This window comes from Pseudonaja textilis, chromosome 1 (genome assembly GCF_049901715.1).
Source record: "Pseudonaja textilis isolate UNSWEBS1 chromosome 1, rPseTex1.2, whole genome shotgun sequence".
Taxonomy (NCBI): Eukaryota; Metazoa; Chordata; class Lepidosauria; order Squamata; family Elapidae; genus Pseudonaja; species Pseudonaja textilis.
The window spans coordinates 109510673-109523257 of NC_141990.1; the positions used below are offsets into that span (position 1 = coordinate 109510673).

Here is a 12585-nt window from a genome sequence, read left to right on the forward strand (position 1 = left end):
GGCCCTCGCTAGGTTTGGCAGAGATGACTGGCACCACAAACTCTCACGGTTCCTGATGAGCCAGCACTCAACCCCCTGTGCAGTCACCAATAAGTCCCCAGCGGAACTTCTGATGGGCCGACGCCTGAGGACTGTATTGGATAGACTGCACCACAATACTGCCCTGACTCTCCCTCGCTTCCACTTCGGGGTTAGACATTTTATGTTACAGGAGCCGATATTCGCCAGGAATTTCGCTGGGGACCCACTTTGGATTCCGGGCGAAGTCATCGCCGTCACCGGGCCGAGATCATATAGAGTCAGGCTGGAGGACGGTCGCGTCTGGAGGAGACACATAGACCAACTCAGAAGGCGCCTCAGCAACCTCGCAAACAAGGATCCAGATTCTCCAGTCGAAGGGAACCGTCCTATCCACCACCCAGCCACATCGCACCCAGTGACCAATCTGCGCCAGCGGTCGTTCCGGTCAGCCCAAACCCGGACAACAGCGCCCAGAGAGTTGATCAACCAGATCCAACCCACGAGAGTTTGACTCCAGAAACCAACCCGGTGGTTTCCGAGGATGCCCAGTCCAGAGAGAGTGTTGGTGACACTATGCCAGCTCAACCGTCACAGACTGATGCCGAACAGTCAGACAATGTTCCCGAGTTGCGCCGCTCCGGGCGCCAACACAAACCCCCATCTACCTCAAGGACTATGCGTGTTCGCATCTGGGAGGAAGGGTGTTATGTCCTGAGGACTCAAGGAGTTCTCACTCAGGTCCACTCACTTGTGTGGCGTTATTTCCCCCATTCCCATTGGTCAGTTCTCCCCAGCAGCCAGCTATAAAAGCAGGCTGCGGGGTCCAACTGGCTGCTGATTGCTGCGAGCCAGTTCCAGGCTTGGCAAGCACGGTCAGCCCTTTATTTGTAAATAAAGTACTGTTGCACTCATGCTCTGGTTCAGCCTCTCATTGCTCAAACTTAACAGTTTCCTTTGCTTTTATGTGTAGAGATCCTATTATATTATACAAATAGCTACTTTATCCCGAATCACTATGGATTTCTCCAAAGGGTTTTAAAGATGTTCATGCCATAGGGCTGCTTGTTTGATCTTGGATTAGTTTTTGTGGGTATCCATCCTAGATATTTGTAAACCATGGTTTTATCATGCTTGTATCCAGCCAACTGTGGTTGCTGTTGTTGCTTTAGTTCAAGTCCCACCTTAGCCATGAAAGCCAGCAGGCAAATTGGGCCGGTCACTTTCTCTCAATCCAACCAACTTCACAGAGAAAATAGGATGAGAAGGGAAAATAGGATGAGAAAAGTATTCGTTAAAAACAATAAAGGCAGGATATAAAAACTATCAATATGTCTGGTTAGTGCAGCAAATGATCCCCGATCCAGATTCCTCACAGGAGGTGATATGCCTTTAAGAATCTGTTCTTCTCTGTGACCACTAAACCTCCAGTCTTGTGCTCCTAAAGGCTTTGATAAATGATTGAAAATAATAATAATAACTGATGTTTGCTACTGCACTGCCACTGATGTTGTCTCTTCAATGTCAATTGAAAAAATATTCATTCATCTACTATCTTTTCCTGCCCTCATTCATGCATTTGTGAGACCTCATTGGAGTTCCCAGCCAGTGGAGCTACTCCAGTGATGGGATTCAAATTTTTTGACTACCAGTTCTGTGGGCGTGGCTTGGTAGACGTGGCAGGGGAAGGACACTGTAAAATCTCCAGGCAGAGGTGGCATTTGCCAATTCTCTGAACTACTCAAAATTTCCGCTACCAGTTCTGCAGAACTGGTCAAAACCTGCTGAATACCACCTCAAGGCCACTCTATAGAAATACAAGCTTTTTGAAGACTATGAATGGTCTGCTCAAGATGCTGAAATGTTTGTAGGAGATAAAAATTGAAAAAAGAGGAACAAGTCCCAAGTTAACTCAAGTTAACTTTCAGTCTAGACTCAGAAGAAAAGGCTGGTTTTTCAGTCTTCCCATTTTTGTTCAGTCTCTGGGGGGGGGAGGGGAAGGTCACTCGGGGCTGCAAAATATTCCTCCTCAGATGGGATAGAAAGCAAAGTCAAGAATGAATGCCCTTCAGCCATCCAGGCACTGTCATCTGAAGCCTTCTAAGTAAAATCCCAGGGCCAAGCCTGAACAAGGGAATTTTAGTCAGAACTTGGCCCCGTTGAAAGTGGTTGAAAAGGCCCGCAAGGCAGCATCAGTGCTGCAGCAATCGAGGTAAATAGAAATATTTTTTTTCCTGTTCCTAATTTTCCTTCAATTAAATAGAGAACTCGCTTATGCAGACTCTTGTTTAGGCCCAGTCATGATTCGTTTAAAATGTCTGCCAAGATATTTTAGTCATCTTCTGGCAAGGGCTCTTGAACCACAAATGTTACATAGCTGCTGGATGAATCATTGCTTTGGGTTATCTAATTTCTAGACCAGTGTCGGCTTGCTTCCTTCACTTTGCAAAAATTCAAAGTGTCAGGAGAAGGGGATCCTTACATGGAGAATTAGAAGTTCTCCAAGATGCATCTGGAATTAGTGAAGTCTAGGTTAGGGTAAACTCATGGGGTGTGCACCAAAGCATTCCCATGTGTCACATCAGAGTGGTGGTGATCTTGTAGCTGGAAAAATGGCTCCTAATTTATTCCTTAGATTTTATAATGTCTTGGCAACAGCTGAACAAAGACTAAGCATTGTCTAACCTCTCCAAAATCTCTCATTATGCAAAATGTACTTAATCTCATTTTATTTCTACTGTACATCCGTTTGCCTTTTTATTTAATTAGTAATAAAGTTCATATTTGTTTCTAGTCACATTTTTCCTAGCATAAGTATTTCTCTATGCAGGTTTTCAAAAAGAATTATGCATTAGGGTGGAGCAATTTTCCCCCCATAATACATTTTTGTGCCTTGTGTTCAATAATAAAATATTTCAGCAATGTGCCTTTTGACAAACAACCTGAACTGCATCCAAAACAACTGTCCTCCTTATCAGTCTCAACATGTTCAAAGTCTGAGAGGCATAAGATTGTACTAACCACATAAAGTATAATCATAAAGTAAGATATTCAAAATTGTCTTAATGCCATCACAGCTTTCAATAGGAATGCCAAAAAGCTTTCAATGAAGTATCCCTGGTCCTTGCAGCAGCAGAGTTACAGTGTGCTCAACTCTGTGAATACTGATCCATTGAACTTATAGAGCAAGGGTCTTCAAACTTGGCAAGTTTAAGACTTGTGGACATGCACAGAGACTAAAAAGTATTGGGCTAAAATACACATGTGGCTGGAGAAGATGATAAAACAACCTATAGACTTAAAACCAGAGACATTTTAATTGGGAATTTTGCCTGTGGGTTATAACAAAGAAATAACGTATTTGATTATTAATATTTTAACAGCAGCTAGGATTGTATTTGCACAAAATTGGAAAAATGAAAAAATTCCGACAGAAGAGGAAATAATTAAGAAAATAATGGAATGTGCAGAAATGAGTAGATTAACAATGGTGATTAGAGAACAAGAAGAAAAAGACTATTATAAAATTTGGAATCTATTTTATGAATGGTTGGATAGAAGAGTAAAGAATTGAATTATATAAGTATAGAATAACATATTGTTACTGATAAATAGATGAATTAGATAGAGTAAGAAAATGAACTTGAAATATATTATTGAAAGTTAAGGACTTAAAAGTCAAGGATAATAGAATAAATGACAAATGTGATATAAAATATTGATAAGAACAATTATAAATATATATAAGTGAAATATGTATGATATTATTTTGTGCACGAAGAAATATGTACTCGACACACTGTGGAACAGAATGAAGGTTTTATGTTTGTTTTTGTTGTTGGGATAAAAATAAAAAACTTTTATTTTTTTTAAAAAAAGACTTGTGGACTTCAGCTCCCAGAATTCCTGAGCTATGTGACTGTAGGAGGAATTCTGGGAGTTGAAGTCCAGAAGTCTTAAAGCTGTCAAGTTTGAAGATCTCTGTTACAGAGGCTACTCCTCTACAATTTAGTTTAGGTTTAGGTTTAGTTTAAATCATATTAGTCATATTCTGTGTAATTTTCACAGCTTTGCATTCTTCTGCATCTCAGAAATAAAGTGCATTGTGAACTCAGCAATGATGAATGCATAAATTATGCTTTGTGGCATTTCACTTTCATTTTTGTGGTTTTTAATTGTTGGAAACCACAAAATAAAGTAATTGTTCTTAGCTACTGTAGGATTAACTTGTTGACTTCTTTCAAGATGCAAAAAAATAGGTTAGCTAATTAACTTTCACCAAATTCATTTCAGGACATGGCAGAAGAAATGTAATGTAAAAGGTGTGCTTTGAGAGAAAGGATTTGAGAGAGGATTTTTCACAAAAGACAACTTACTTGAAAATATCATCAGTAAAGACCTGGAGTAAAAGATCATACACACATTATTCTGTTGCTTTTTGATAACATGCAGAGCAGGATGAAACAAACGGGATACCTTAAAACCAGCAAGGAATAACAACTCCTGTCAAATGTCATTTTGAGCCACGGTGGCGTATGGTTAGAATGCAGTACTGCAGGCTACTTCTGCTGACTGCTGGTTGTCTAAATTTGGCAATTCAAATCTCACCAGGCTCAAGGTTGACTCAGCCTTCCATCCTTCCGAGGTGGGTAAAATGAGGACTCAAATTGTTGGGGGCAATAGGTGGACTTTCTAAACCTCTTAGAGAGGGCTGTAAAGCACGGTAAAGCGGTATATAAGTCTAAGTACTATTGCTATTGTTATTTTCAAATTAGCAAAAAGTTGCAATATTAAAGAAAATGAGAGAATAGACAAACTTCATGATGGTGATATGATACAAAATGATGATATGATACAAAATGATGATATGATACCAAAAAAGCTCAAGAGTTAAGAAACGGACCTATTGATCATTAAATCTAATATTGTCCTTTGCTGCGGAGGAATTTTAACTTAAACATAACTAGAATATTTTTAATTTCCCCTTTTATGATTGGGTGTGGTGGATTTTCAAAGTACGTACTGGAAGACGAATCTTACTGAGAATTTTGAACTGGGATGGGGAGATTTAATTAAAACAAATTCCCTCAGATTTTCAGTGATCCACTCTGGATTCAGAATTTGCCTCAAATTCAAATAAAAGAAACCAGCAAATTAGAAAACCAGTATCTTGCCTGAATGGCTTTTTGGGTATTCTTTTGTATTCTTTTTCAGGTTGGGTGAAAGAACTCTTTTCAAGTACCTGTCCAGTTACTTAGATAAGCCACCAGAAGCTCTTCAAGGTCCTTTCTGGTACATGGAATCCCTCAGGGTCCTTTCTGGTACACAAGAAAAGTCTTCTCTTTTGTAATTCCCAGACAGCACAATGGGTGAGTCCTATTCTTCCATCATTCAGGAAGATGGTAAACACACAACTCATCTGTTAAGCTTCTAACTGTTTCTTTAATACTATGTTTAGTTTGAATTTTGATTTCAATTGCATTAAGGTTATTTGAGTTTACATTTTGTATATTTATTATCATAAACTGACCTTATTGTTAAGAAAAAGGCAGAATAATTTCTTCAATAATAATGTGAGGTCTCTATAAAGTCTTGGTATGGTTTTAATGTTCAATCCTTCTGCACAAGATGAAAACAATCTGCAAAATGTGACAGAGAGGAATTTGTTTAGTCTTTTTATTTGTAGGCATGCTCAAGATGGAATGGGACAACTTTTCTCAGCCAACTCACTGAGGCCAACTCACCACAGTCAACTTGCCATTGGACAACTCGCCATGGCCAATTCACTACGGGATAACTCGCTTTGGGACAATTTAACAATTCTATTTAATTATTTAAAATCCTTTCTTTAATGATTCTATTCTACCATTTCTCTGATATTAGTGTAACTCTTGTTCCATAGTGAGTTGTCCTATGGCAAGTTGGCTGTGGTGAGTTCTCCCACAGCGAGTTGGCTGTGGAGTGTTGTCCATGGTGAGTTGACTGCAGCAAATTGTCACAGACCCTTCTTAAGATGCCTGTCATCATTTCAAATACAAAAGATAGCACAATTTGGAAGTTCTCTAAGCACATTGTGTTTGACTTACAGCACTCATCACATTTGCATTCTTAGCATTTATCCATTTTATTCAAAGGTGGAATAAATTAAACAGGCAAAAGGGACCACATAGAGGTTCAACTATACATGGAGGTTCAACTCTTGCTTACTTTCCCTTTCTTACTTTTGCTAAGTTGTTAAAAGAAATAAAACTGCAAGAGGGAATTCAACTGCCAAATGTATTCTCCCTTCCCTTAGAACTATATATTTTGATTTATACACTAAAACTGTGTTTAGACATAATCCATCTAGTTCTACGCAGAGCAAATTGATTTATACCAAGAATGCTTAATTAAGGCAGAGAGAGCTTGGGGGAAAATGATCATTTGTCTAGCAAGTTCTTTTTGGGGTTTTTTGCCAAGATCACAAAAAAACATTGAGTTTAATTGCTATCGCTAGATAATTCTCCAATATATTTTTGTCTGTGTAAATACCTTGTGTATAAGCCTGTATGTGTAAGATTCTCAATTAGGCCACTTAGGCATGTGTGTGGGAGAGAAAAAACGTGCTGCATAACTCTATGCTCTGGATTTTCAACTTGTCCTCAATGAGAGCACAAATGAAAGAGATTCACTAGGGCATATTATTTCAGCTTGCAGGCTTATTTTATTGCTTTTCAGTTTTCCTAACTTGCCCTTCATTTTGACATAGTCTAGGAATGGTATGCAATTAAAGTAATAGAGTAAAATAATTGGAACTGAAAAATTATTGAAAATTCCTTCAGTGAGAGTAAATTTCTTTTTTTAGATGTTCCTTTGATTTATTTTCACATGTTAATTATGATTTTATATTTTATCTATTTTAAATATTATTTGGGGAGAATATAAATGAGGTTATAAATAAACATGAAGCGGGAAGTAAGTCTATGAAAAAACAGACACAAGGAAGTCTATTGTTTGTGGCAGGTAACACATGTAATGAAGGAGTAGTAAAGTCCACAGTACGTCACATGGCACATTATATTGTATTATATTGGAGGGTCGCGGTGGCTCAGTGGCTAAGACGCTGAGCTTGTTGATCAGAAAGGTCGACAGTTTGCCAGCACCGCATAATGGATTGAGCTCCCATTACTTGTCCCAACTGCCAACCTAGCAGTTCGAAAGCACGTAAAAAATGCAAGTAGAAAAATAGGGACCACTTTGGTGGGAAGGTAACAGTGTTCCGTGCACCTTTGGCGTTTAGTTATGGCAATGGAGACATCTTTGGAGAGCGCTGGCTCTTCGGCTTTGTAACGGAGATGAGCACACACACCCCTAGAGCCGGAAACAACTAGCATGTATGTGCGAGGGGAACCTTTATCGTTACCTTTACCTTTACTTCACGTGGCATATTATATTGTGTTGGTGATGCCAGTCATGCTTCCTCAGGGAACTTATACAGTATAGAACTGGGGTTCCATTACAAAAAAAAAAGTTATTTTCTTTAGACATATGTAATACTCTACCTAATTGGTTGACCATACTTGAAAACTGCCCAACCAAAATAATTTAATTCTCAGTCATTTAAACCTTGAAAAATAAACACCATCATCCTGACATGGGCTCAGAGACTAATGTGCAACCAATTCTTTGAAAATGAACAGAGAATGGTTTCACGTAACCAAAGCATTCAGAACCATCTGGCAATAGCTCTTGATGTATTTTCAAAGTGAGCTCAACATACAATTGATCCTAGGAATGTTGAAGAATCCGTGGTTCCTAGACTACATAAAGAGCTACAGAGTCTTTGGTGCAGCTTGTCCTCTGTCCCAACTTGCCTTCTCTTCTGTAAGTGTAGTCACTGCCAGATACCTTTGAAAAACACCTGTGTGGCAGATACCTTTGAAAATCCCATTTCTGCAATTGCCATCATCAAAGTGTAGAAGTTCATCTCACCTAACATTTTAGATTCTATACCAGAAGTGTCAAACTCAAGGCTGGGGGCCCAGATCCGGCCCATGGGTCTGCCCTGGAAACAGCAAAGGACCCATTCACAGGGCTTCTGCCAGTGAAAACAGAGCTTGGGGGGAGTGGGCTATGGGCAGCCCTCCAGAGCTACGTTTTCACTGGCAGAGGGTTGCAGGAGACCATCGCAGCCAAAAACAGAGCACGCAAGGGCCGCGGGCATCTCTCCTGCCCACCCTGGCCACCCCCACCCCAAGGTCAAACACAGTCCTGATGCAGCCCTCAATGAAATCGAGTTTGACACCCCTGTTCTACACCAGCTGGGATCTGTGGTAATAGACTACATTTGTAAGGATATTCTAGAAATTTAATTTCTTTTGGAATGGCCAGTTATAATAGAGGCCTTTCCATAGAGTAGCAAGAACTGATGCTCCTCTCCTAAACCAATTCCCACCTTTCCTTCATTTTCCCCTTTTCCTTTTTTCCTTTTTTAAAAAGATGAATAAAAAAGTGTTTGCTAAATTGTTAAGCTGAAGAACTCAGACACATGTTTCTAGTACATATTTGCGCGTGTGTGTTGAGCAAGCTGTCCACAACACATTATGAAGCTTTGGACATGGCCATCAAGGCCAAACCTGCAAATGTAAAAGAATGTTCTGTATAGGAAAACTATAGGACAGGAAAGAAATAAGCAAAAAGTGCAGAAAAATTTACACTGTTCTGACAAGTGTGAGAAAATAAAAATAACCCTGCCCTGCCTTAATTTTGTAAGAGATAAGACAAAGGGAAACTTTAACAAGCTTTCAGGATTGTTACCTTTCTTTATTACAATCATAACATTGTCTGAATTCCTGCTGCACCTGTTTCTTGGCCTTTTCCATCTTAAAGTAATAGAAAGAGAAGGCCAAGGAAATCTTATCAGGAAGACTAAGTGTTGGAAGAAAGGAACTAAAATATTCCGGAAATGAAGGCTGAAGGATATTCAAAAGGTGAGAAATACTCTGTGTTTAATTATGAATATTCAGCCTGTTTGTACAGCAAGGCAGAATATAAGAGAGTTAAAAGATAATATTATAGAAGAACTCACATGACCAAGCACTGATCATGCTTGTGAGAAGTTCTTACATAGTCCATATTCTCATGGTCCATCTGAACATCTCCAGAGTACTTGTGAAGAGATGGCATCAATGCTGAGAGGATTTCTTGATGGCAAAAAAGCTCCATATTAAAAACTCTATAGTTTATTTTGGCTGGTCAGATATGCCAAGTAAAGAATAGAATAGAATAGAATAGAATAGAATGGAATGGAAGGGAAGGGAAGGGAAGGGAAGGGAAGGGAAGGGACCTTGGAGGTCTTGTAGTCTAGCTGTAGTCAGGCAGGAAACCCTACACCACTTCAGACAAATGGTTGTCCAACATCTTTTTAAAAACTTCCAATGTTGGAGCATTCACAACTTCTGGAGGCAAGTTGTTCAACTGATTAATTGTTCTAATTGTCAGGAAATTTCTTCTTTGTTCTACGTTGCTTCTCTCCTTGATTAGTTTCCACCCATTGCTTCTTGTCCTGCCCTCAGGTGCTTTGGAGAATAGCACAAAATGATGCACAAAGAAAAAGATTCTGAATTGGATTGTAGAAGCCCGACTCCTAAGACCAAATCAGATGGAATAATTGGAATATGTAGCTGAAGGAGAGCCCAACAAGTGAATACTAATTTGTTGCATGTTGGGATCCCACATTAAGATAATTCATTTACATTCTCGACTTGCACAATCTCCTTTGTTGAATGAGGATGATAATACTCATGATACTCTCCTGGATTTGCAGTAAATGTCTTCCCTATTATTGTTTTCTCCTGAAATCCTGAGATTCATTTGTTTTCTCTTGTTGCATAGCACCGACTACAATGAGCACTTGAGGGGGATCATTGGTAAAGTTCCCATTTTGAAACTAGTAAATTGTTGGTGACAAGTGGCATGGTGAAAGACAATATGATGAAGCTCTTCATGTATATCTATTGTCATTAGGCTGAATTATAAACACATAACTAAAACTGAATATCTAAAAAAATGAATGATACCAACCAAGGCAAAACACAATCCCCTCATCCTTCACTCTGATACGATGTCATTTTTCAGCCATGATGGAAAAGTTGGCAATCATTACATTTCCCAGCGCTAAGGAAGGTGATCCATTTTCTCTTCCATCCATCCATTTGAATCTGGCTCTGACAGCCAGTAACTGGTTAATTATTCATATGAAATATTTAATGGTATATGGAGTACCTGAACATGATTAAGAGATAACATGAGACGTGATATCACAGTTGCATTAGAATAAGAGAGAGGCACTTAAGGCATTAATGTTGCTGCTTCTTAGAAATTGCTTTTACCACTAGAGATAAAGAGAATTTTTCTATGCCATTCCTGAATCCACAAAATCTCTTATTCAGGCCTTTCCTATATGAATGCTATATGTGTTTTCCTTCTCTCTATATTTTTCATGTTGCTTTGACTATTCCAGTTATTGAGTTTTTATGTTGTGATGATTCTTGATTTTTTTAAAAAATGAATGTAGATGATCCAAACAAAGGAAATAATGTTAAAAGGTATGCTGCATTACGAAGTCTATCGTACATGTAGGGTTATATGCTGCTTCAATTCAATCTCTAACTGGTTCATGCTTGCAATTTAGTCTTTTAACAAAGATTAAAAATTAATAAATGTAAAAATACATCCATACACATAAAGACATATTGTACCAAAGAGCAACAGTTGAAAAACACAACTGTCAGAATACACAACCCCATCTAAGGAGTCATCTCCATTCATATGGATCTTCTGGAACAGCCAGACTCAATGGCTTTCCTAATGCCTAACAGGCTTGGGGTCAATATGAACTCAGAGAGAATAGCTTTCCTCCAAAGTGAGGAAGCCACGCATCTGTGGAAAGTCTCAATCATCCAGATCATGGTTGTCCCAAAGATACTTGTCCAAAAGGCAACTGAACTTTCTTGAGTTTTGTTTTTTGTTTTTAAATGTTTTGTTAAAACATTTTGCTTCTCATCCAAGAAGGTTCGGAACCAAAGAAAGCATTTTCAAAAAAAAAAAAAAAAAACAAGAAAGTCCCATTGGTTTTTGGAAAAGCATCTTGAGGAAGCCAGAGAAGGGTCACCCCGGTCTATGATAATAGCATTCCATTGCAGTTGAGATCCAGAATTTCTTTCTAGATTTCTTCTTTCTAGAATTTATTGGACAGGCAGGTGCCACTGAGAGTTATTGGTTTCATACCAACCCAGTGCTGCGCCACCCAGGACTTTCAAGATGACAACCTGCCCTTTGACTCAAAGGGCAACCAATTGGTTATGTTTCTAGGAAGTGTTAAATAATCAAAGCAGTTGCTAAAGAAACATTCTCCAAACAGTGCTGAAAAAAAGCCAAAGAAAAGCTATAGGTAATGCCAAACACATAAGTACCATGGATATTTCTGGGTGGAGTTTTGATCTTTGTTGCCTGGTCAGCCCAGCAGCCAAGTTATCTAATTTCACATTTAATATAAAACAGACTTGAGTAGGTACTCTGTCTAAGTTTATTATGATGTTCCTGGAATAGATATGTTTACTTCTTTGCAGGCCTACAGTCCCTGCAGAGAATCACCTGCCAAATGGAATGTGCACTTCCTAAACACCTAACCAGCCAATAAATGCTGCTTTGCCTGGAACTAGAGATCCTCTCTTGACCATTTTGTATGTATACAATATAGGCTTAATACTCTTTGCATCATTAGACAATCATACCTTCAGAGTTAGATTTACTTCCACTTCTTAGACCTTGCCTCTGAATTTTACCTGAACACATTCACATAAAGACCTTCTTGAAATCCACACAGCGAAGAAATCTTTTTATAATTTTCTTCTCTTAAATCTCCAAGCTTTTTTAAGTCTAACAGTTCCTGTGGAGGAAAAAATTACTTAGTTTGATGTTGTGTGAGGAGGTATAAACCTGTCTTCACTTGCATAGCAATCAAATTCCAAGGCTTGCAATCATTTTTAAAATTACAAAGCTATAAGCTATGCATGCTTCAAATTGAGTTTTATTGGCGTTCATGATATTACTTGCAATAATTTCAGTGCGCTCTTTTTATGCTGGCTATCAAATCTCCAGCCGATTCATTGGCACTTTGTGCAGATTTCTCAATATTGTTGAATTGATACTAAGCAACAAAGTACACACACACACACACACACAAGAAATGCAAAGATGTATTATAATGGTGTGCAGTGTATGTGCTAACTAAAACCATGTGTCATTATGAAGTTCAATGCTTCCCTTTCAAAAGCCCCCCTGAGTAGTTTCAAAAGTCCTCCTGAGTAGTTGGGGAAATGAGCTTGGCAATGTAGGTTCAGGGGAGAAGACCATAGGGCAGGGGTGTCAAACTCACATCGTCATGGTGGTGTCACGTGACGCATCAGGACTTTTTCCCCCCTTCACTAAACCGTGTGTGGGCATGGGCAGCGCATCCAGCCTGCAGGCCAGGAGTTTGACCACCCTGCCATAGGGACAACTCATATGACCACATTTGACCGCATT

The 12585-nt window shown here is 39.0% G+C and overlaps 1 long non-coding RNA gene across 1 annotated transcript; it reads right to left on the minus strand.

Annotated features, from left to right (window-relative positions):
- Positions 1 to 5595: 5595 nt before the first annotated feature.
- LOC148127756 (uncharacterized) lies at positions 5596 to 11936 on the minus strand. The gene is made up of 3 exons (XR_015741088.1): positions 11793 to 11936; positions 10081 to 10281; positions 5596 to 5657 (listed from the first exon to the last, which is right to left on the minus strand). It is a non-coding gene; the product is annotated as an uncharacterized LOC148127756 (long non-coding RNA).
- Positions 11937 to 12585: the final 649 nt, after the last annotated feature.